We start from the raw sequence: 9294 nt of genomic DNA on the forward strand, positions 1-9294 counted from the left end.
AGAAACTCTGGATAAAAATTAAGGGGCAAACAAATAATGTGGATGTCATTGTGAGAGTCTGCCACAGACCTCCTAGACTGGATGATGATGATAATGAATTATTCTTTGAGGAACTAAGGGACACTTTCAAGTCAACTGCCCTTTTCCTTGTCAGGGACTTCCATAAACTGTGAGTATCACACAGCTGGTAAAACCCAGGACAGAAGATTCCTAAAAAAATAGGATGACAATTTTACAGAACAGGTCCTAACGAAGTCAACTCAGAAAGACACCCTCCTACATCTTCTGCTTCTCAAGAGAGTGGTTCTGGCGAGAGAAGTTGAGACTGACAGCTCTCTTGGCCACTACTACCACAAAGACATCAAGTTTAAAATCTCTGTTGACAGGAGGAAAAGTGCCAGCTAAACCTCAACTCTGGACATGAGAAGAGTTGACTTCATGTTGTTCAGGGAATTTCTAAGTAAGGTCACTAGGGAAAATGTTTTTGCAGGTGCTGGGGTCTATCAGGTCTATCTGGTCACTTTTTAAACATCGCCTCCTAAGGGTACAGGAGCAGAAAATTCCCAAATATCAGAAGTCGAGTAGGAAAGGCAGAAGGCCAGCTTGGCTGAACAGGAATCTTCTCTTGGAAATAAAGAAAAAAAGGAAGTTGTGTGTCCAGTGGAAGCAAAGTCAGGTGACATGGGAAGAACAGAGAGATACTGATAGCCACTGTAGGAGAAAATTTATGTGGCCAAAACTCAACTGGACATTAAGCTTGCCAAAAATGTGGGAAATACAAAGTCTGCTTAGATTTTATCTTAATATGAGGCAATCAAAGATGATTTTGAGGCTTAGAAAATCAGGAAAAAACACACTTTTTTGAGTAAAAAGGAAAAAAATCAATGTTGTGGGTTAGCCTTGGTTAAGGACTACAAGCCTGTCCTGTCATTCTCTCACTCCTGCTCCTCAGCAGGAAAAGGTGGAGAAAATAATATGAGAGAGATTATGGCTGGAGGTAATGACAGGGAAATCACATACCAATTCCTATCATAGGAAACACAGACTTAGACAAAGTTAATTTATTGACAAGTAAAATAGATTTGAGTGGAGAGAAATAAAGTCAAACATTGGAACAAAAGTTTTCCCTCTCCCAAGTCCAACTTCATTCCCTGATTCTTGCCTTGGCTCACACTTAGTCTCTGAGTAGTGCAGAGGGATGCCAGTGATTCAGCCCATAGCAGCTCCTCTCAGCCTCTCCTTCCCCTTACACTTTTCCCCTGCTCCCATATGTACTGTCTGTGGGACATACTTCCCCCTGGGAATGTGCCAGATCCAGCATGCTCCTCCCCAGGCTGCATTATGGTTATCTGCTCCACTTTGGTCCTTCCCATAGGCTGCATGGAAAACTCTGCTCTGGTGCCCAGAACATCTCCTAGCCTGCTTCCTTCACTTTGGTGTCCATAGTTCTGTTTCTCACTTTTTCCCCTTCCTCCTCTGCCTTCCCATTATTCACTAGCCTTAAAGATGTTTTCCCAGAGGCTCCACCACCTGGGTCTCAGTGCTAGAGCTCAGGTTTTAAATAGCCAGAGATGTTGCTTTAGGACTTTGACGCATGATAAGAAAAGGAACTACATTCCTCAAATCATCAGGAAAAAGCACTGGAAAAAGTGGAATGTGTAAATGTGCCAAACACTGCATATTGAAAATAAGCTTAAAATCAGCAAGTGCATGGAATTGTAAATGTTAATATTCAAAAATAAATTATTACAGTCATCAGTTATGAATTTTTGCATACAAGATCAGAAACAGTAATTCTTTAGGATTAAATATGCACCCACAGTAATCATTGCTCTGACAGCTAAATGAGGGTATAAATAAATGACTCTGCTGAAACTCAACATTTTTATAAACAGGAATAGTCCTTAGATTTATGAAAATCTGAAAATGTCCTTGACCCTTTCTTTCCCCTCTGTTCTTTCACTTCATACTTTCATATATTCTGGGATATGGAGAGATTTCCTCTATTCATTCAAATTCCAAAATGAGAGTAATTTTTATAAAACAAAACAAAATCTTTTTTTTTCAGGCCTCAAAGTAGTCTTTATAAATTCCTAATATTTTTAAAGTAAAATCTGGAAAACTGGTCAGGATTAGAAATAATTATCTTTTCACAAATAATGATGATTAAAGGAGAAGTAAAAACTAAACATTTGCTTTTTTAATCCCCTTTCCCTTTCAGAGGCAGTCTAGAATTTACAATTCCAAAATACTACAAATTAAACACACAGAAGGAAAATAGTTTTGGTGCCTTTGCTATTCATTCTTTTACTTCTTACTTCCAATCCTGCTCTTTTTCTCCCATCTTGCAGCTTTTTTCCAAACATCACTAATTCTGCCTTATCATCATTTCCCATGTCCCAGTTTCCCAGTTTCAGTGCTAATAGTTTAGCGTTTATTTCAACCAGAAACAACCTAGGTCCTTATAAGCACTTCAAGATTTCAGAAAACCAGGTCTCATAAAAAACCCTTTTAATTTACTTTGACAGTCTGTGACAGAAGGAAAGTATTATTGGAAAACAGTATATTGAGAGGTGTCTGCCAATAAAACGCCATGGAAAAAATATTAAAAGCTATCCAGGCCAATGATTTCACATAGCGCTGTGACAAGTTAAATATGCCAGACATGGTTTCACTGCATGAAGGCATCCAGCTTTGATATACACCAGAAATATAATGGAAAGACCTTGAAGACTGCAAAGATCTCAGTGACTTCAGGCAAGCAGGGCTTCTCTAAATGGCAGGGAGGGCATTGTAATCAGATGCAGAAGACATCTGGTTGTCAACATCTGGTTGTCAAGACATCATTGCTGTTAACATACCAGCCACCTGATTACTCTGTAAGCAGTGGACATACACTAGAGTAGGTTCACTACTGAGAAAAAATGAGATTTTCCTTTGTGAATGACATCAGGGACATGCAGTGAAGTTGGTTGTATAATTGCTGCATCTAACAGCCTTTGGGTGGAATAATAGAAAAATTAAAATTATGATACAGCAACCACAACAATAAGAGGAACTTTATAACATGTTTTTATTTTTATCTCAAATAAATTTATTCTCTGGAATCAATAGCACTGACACAACATAGGACTGGAAATAACCTCTTGCATCATCTTATTGTTGTCATTAGCTGTTTTTATTCCATCAGGAAATACATTTAATTTTTTATCACCACTGGCACTTCAAAGGATGATCCTGATTTCTAGTCTAAGTCTACTCATGGTGAGCACATACATCCTGTTTCTCTCTAATCTTTCAGTAACCCCTGAAACATTATGCTCAGGGATAACTATTACTTTCTCTGTGGCCATATAACATTCATAATTATTAAACTCCAGTTTTCATCATATTAGATCTCAGAGATGTTTCTTGACTAATCAAAACTGACAGATGTTTTTCTTCCTCTATCATTTTCATCTACTCTGCACAAGTTTATCGTGGATTTTTCTATTAACTCTTGAGCAGATGACCTTGAACATGCTTTTATTATTATATTACATCCAATCTCTCTTTGTTAAAGCTTGACAGTAGTCAAATATTCCTGTATAAAATTTTGATAGCCCCCTGTGTTGAAATGCCTTTATATCAGCACCAGATTTCACTGTCTCATTACATCTACTTCTATCAAGGGTACCTAGTAACATTGTGTTCAAGATTCAGATATTTTCTGAGTTCAACAAATGTTGAGGAGGAAATTGAGGAGACATTTAGGCCTCAGTACATTTTTCTAAATCCTATCAGAATTAAGAAACTGTTCTGATTCAACATTTTTTTGTGTTTTTTCAGCAATCATAGTTGCTCCATAATAATAGAAGGTAAGTGGCGTCTTGGCCTGTATCAAGAAAAGGGAAGTGATTCCTCCCCTGGTCACACCTTAAATCCTGTGTCTTCACTACAAGAAGGACAGAGGTGCTGCAAAGAGTCCAGAGAAGAGCACTGGAGCTGGTGAAGGGTCTGAGACAAAAAGTCATGTGAGGAGTAGCTGAGGGAGCTGGGGTTGTTTAGCCTGGAAAAGAGGAAGACCAAGGGAGACCTTATTGCTCTTTACATGTACCTGAAAGGAGGGTGCAGCCAAGTGGAGACTGGTCTCTTCTGCCATTTCTCAGGGGGAAGGGCAAGAGGAAATGGTCTTAAATAGCACCAGGGGAGGTTGCAATTAGATATTAGATAAGTTTTCTTCACTGAAAGAGTGGCTAGGAGTTGGAATACATTTCGCAGCATAGTGGTGGGGTTACCATCTCTGGAACTGTTTCAAAGGCATCTGCATGTAGCACTTGGTGATATGGTTTAGGAGTGATTATGGTCATGCTGGGTTGATGGATATGCTAGATGATCTTGAAGGTGTCTTCTAACCTTGATGATTCTTTGATTCTCTGAAAAACCTGATAACACTTTTCAGAAACCTGAAACAACTCTCGTGTTTGAAAGGCAACCCTAGTATTCATCTACAGTAGTGTAACTTGCCACAAATACCAACAAGTAGAGTTTAAATAATTCCCTTGGTTCTAACTCTCAATCACATTTGACTTATTTAGAGCCAGAGAGGGAAAGGACTGCTGATAATTCTAATTTAGTAATAACTAAATTGTAACTACTTGGATCCTTTATCACCAAGGTATTTTTTTAAAATGTCTAATGTAAACATTAATTACTCTAGTTACCAAGAGTTTCTGCAGAATAATAATGGAAAGACTCTAGTATCTCACTATATTTCTGGAGATTCAACTCTGAATTTCCCTCAGGTACCATTATGAGAGCTTCCCCCAGCTGAAATAGCTATAAATGTGTTTCAACCATTTTGTCTGGAGATCCAAAACTAACTAGATGCATTAGTAATTATCTCATTTTATTCCACATGTTGGCTAGAAAACATAGCATTTGTTAATCATGCAAGTCCTGTTACTATATTGGACTTACATATTCTGCTGAATCAGGTCTTTTGGCTTAGGTCTGTGGTATTAGGTCTGTGAGGGTATTTTTTATTCTTCTGTTGTTCTACACAAAAAATAATCTGTGCTTGAATCGTCCAGTCAGCACAAGTGGCTTGAACAAATACCAAAATGTGTTTAATACTGTGGAAATGCATTATACTGTATATATTACAAAGTTACTCCAAAATGTTGCTTTTTTCTCTGAGCAAATAAAGTCTATAAAGTAAACTGCACTCAAAAACCCTGGGGCAGATCAATTTTTGGCCCTAAAATTGTTTTGTTATTTCATTTCCTTACTGGAAGTGAGGAAGAATTTCTCAATGATGCTGTTTTCTGATGTATGATTAATTATATACCATGGTAAAGAGACAAAGTTATTGTCTAGAGAACAATAATATGTCAAACTTTTATCAATAAAGCAGTAAAAGTAAAAAAAAAAAAAGAGATCATCTGTAAGAGAAATTTTGCTGTGATGTATTGTGATTATAGAAAAGATAAAACATTTGGACGGCAAATGACAAGTTCATCTGGGGCAATAAGCACAAATCTCAGTAAGCTTCTGTGCAAAATCTATTAAAAAGAAATGAAGTACCATACAACAATGGGACCAGGGTTGTTTTGCCATGTGCTGCAATTTGAGGCATCCCTGGACATTGAGGCATCTAATATTTCCACGTGATGAAAAGAAGGAATTTTCAGTATTCATGAAAGGAATGGCACGAATGACCACGTAAGGAGTTTCTGAGAATTAATCCAGTACATATCCAAATGTAGGTATCGTTCAGAGTGGTAATTCAATGAATGCATTTAATAGTAGTAAATTGATTCATTTGCTAAGTCCAGCTGGCACAAAACTGTCATGTGTCTGTGAGTAGCTACCTTTTTCTCCAGAACAAAGTGACTACATGAAACTGCCTAATGCGAATGATTCCTAGAATGTTCTGATTTTTCAATAACAAGTTAGAATAGATTTGACATTATCAATTCTAGCTGTTTATTATTATGAATAATCACATTTCAGTGCAATTGAACATTTCAAAGCACTGTTTATTTTAAGATATGTAGATTTAGAATTTAAAAATATACTCTAGGTCAATTAAGGCTAGTGTCCAATACTACAGAAAGTGACAGAAAAGCTATAGAAACAGAACAGATGAGGGAAAATTTCTATAGGTTTTTTCCCTACCAGTAGGGATGGGTTGTTTAAGAGCAGATAGTTAAGGAGTGATCTTCAATACCTGTTATAATTCTTGAAGAAAATCTCAGGAAAATTTCTCTCAAGGAACGAATCCAATTCATATGAGACACTGTACATGAAGAAAGTGCAAAGAGACAAAAAAAACCATAATGGTATTCTTTTTGGTATTTTCCAAAACAAATTACTTCTAGGACATTCATGTAAACTATGACAGCCAAGAGATGCAGCAAGAGACTTACTTGGACAAATCTGGTACTTTTCACTGATTCAAGAGCAAAGGGAAAGTATGCAAAGAGTGAATGAAAAATCAAACCAACCAATCTCCTTGGAACCACCTGGGATTTAATTTGACAGATATAAAATGGGACCCAGATAGAAAGATGTATTCAAAGTATCAAGAATCAAGTCCGTAGTAATAAGAGAAAAAAATAAGTGGAGGCAGTAACTGGTCACTTCTCCACAAGGGGTAACACTTGGTGAAAAAAAACAAGCGGACTGAGTATATTTTAGGACACATTTTCCCAAGTGAAAATAACTCAATTAGTACAAACAACAAATGCTGAATTTTTCAAAGAGAAAATTAAAATTAAAATGCCATATTCAGTTTTTTTCAGATTGTTTGTGTCTCAGGATTTTCACAATAAGTTAATATGCAGGTAGCTTAAATAATCTCTGAAATTACATCGCTTATACTTGAGAATTTGTGGAGAATGGCAAAAGGAGCAAAATATCAGAAAGAGGGAATAGGTTGTGCTGATCTTCAACACATCAAACGAGAATACTTCAAGGATTCTAGATTAGTGTGTCGAAAGAACTCCAAAACCAATAACCAAATAACCAGTTAAACCAGTAAATATGTAAATATGGAGAAAATAACAGGAAACACTATATATATATATATATACACGTGTATGTCAGACCAAACTGTGTTAAACTAAGTACATTTCTTACTACAGCTAACTAATAGCTCTTGTGCATAAGAATGAAGTTGTATGGCTATATATGCATCTTGAGTATAAGATGGATTTTCACATTGATTAATATGACAATATTGTAAGCAAGATAGGGGAAAAATGTCTTTTTCAAGTATAAGATACTCTAGAGGTATGATGAACTAATACAGGAGGAAGAAAATGCTATAGAAAATACTATACTATAATTTATTTAAAAGTTATGTCTTGTTTAGTCTAAGAAAAAGGAGGAAGGACAATACTCTTCAAGTACAAAAGAAGCTACTGCAGGTGAAGAAGATGTCTTTTTCCTTTTGCCATAGTGGATATGAGAAATGGAAAACTACAGCATAAAAGATTCATGGAAACTTGGAGAAACGCAACAGTGTTTTGGAACAGAAAGTCAGACCCATGGACAACAGAGGAAGCAGGGCCATCACTGCCACTGGTGGGCTTCAGAAACAGAGAAGGTAAAGGTCTGCCTGGGATGGAATAGGAGATGTTCATCTGACTTGAAGGAGGAGCTAGATGAAATCACATTTAACACTGAGCACTTCATTTTCCCTCACTCCCTCGTGAGTGCCTGCTGAGGTATTAGCTGTTCACACAGTACAATCCTGAATGTTCTGTGGTAGGTATGGTAAGTTCAGTTACAAGCATCTCTCTAGAGCAAACAGATAAGCAGCCTCAAAGACATGACAGAAGAATTTGTAAGATGACATAGAAGTGCTGCCTCCTTTATGCTGAACTTTACCACTGTGAAGCACAGACAATCCCACTGCAAAGGTCATAAATGACTGAAAATCAAGAAGATCTTATTTGTGAAGCAGGACACCTAATTTCAGGCTTTGGAATACCCTCGTTGATTTGACTCTGTTTGTAAAATGCAGGTGATTGTTTTCTTACTTCTTGAGAATTTGTGTTGTGCATAATTAACTTATTTTTTTAAAAGTAACATGAAAAAGGGATTTCATTTGAAAACATACCTTAAACAAAAAACCTAAAGACAAAAGGCTGCCAAAATAGCGAGAAAATCTATATTTCTGCTACTTTGTCATCATTATCGGTTTTGTCTGTTCTAGCAAAAACTGACAAACAAATAAAATCCTAACATTTTCAGCCAGCTAAAAAGATGTTTAATGTTGCTAAGCATTGGCAAAAAAAGTAATTTCTGGGTACCTTTGCACATTTATAAAGAGACAAACCAACTTTACATTGACTTTGCAGTCATGCATGTAAAATAAATAGAAATGCCCTGGGTAACAGAAGATAAAAAAATTTAAAACGATTTTAAAAATAATTCAATTCCCTGAATTGCAGGTGATATTGTATCTTGAGTGATGTACAGATTACACAATCAGACAAATTTGGTAACTTGTCCCCTCCTGCATTTCCCAGACCTCCTGTGACAGTCTATAGGGTCTGGCTTCCTTCTAGTCTGATTCAGTTACCCAAGCTCTCCAGGAGAGAGTCTGAGTGTGAATACCTGACAAGTAGTTTATACTATCCACAATATATATGTATACATATGTATACAAAAGTCTGGTCACATACCACAGCAGAGAGAGCGTTCACACAAACACCAAGAGCACCAGTGCTCTCCTTCTCCTCCCCATTTTGACTGAGAAGAAGGGAGTTCTGACGGGGCAAAAATGTTTGTTTGTGTTAAAGGTGAGTGCATCCAGCAGCTGGGCTCAGACTTTCATTCTGCCCAGTAGCTGTTCTTCAACCCCAGTATCTCCAGATTCCAGCTTCTGTTATCCAAGTCCCCAAGGCCTCAGTCCCACTCCAGTGGCTTGTACAGACCCCCTTACTCATGCACACACTTGCTCTGATCCCACAGCAAACTTACCTGTGCTCTTCACCCTGGAGACAGAAATACTTCCCCACTCAGACGTGTCCCTTTGAGGCCCACACATCTCACCTTCCTGGCTCTCAGGACACTTTACCTACTAACTGGCTACTCCAACTTGATCTTTGCTATTGTTCACACATTCACTCAAACATCTACACTGACCCCCTTATACACACAGACTAAAGAACTTTTTATGGAAAAATAATTGGTGAAGAAGATAATAAGGAGAGACAACAAACAGAGGTGATGAAGCAGAGGGCAGGTCATGGACAGACAAATGTGTTTATGAATAAAATATTCACATGAAAATCTTTCTAT

The sequence above is a fragment of the Cinclus cinclus genome, chromosome 3 (assembly GCF_963662255.1).
Source record: "Cinclus cinclus chromosome 3, bCinCin1.1, whole genome shotgun sequence".
NCBI lineage: Eukaryota > Metazoa > Chordata > Aves > Passeriformes > Cinclidae > Cinclus > Cinclus cinclus.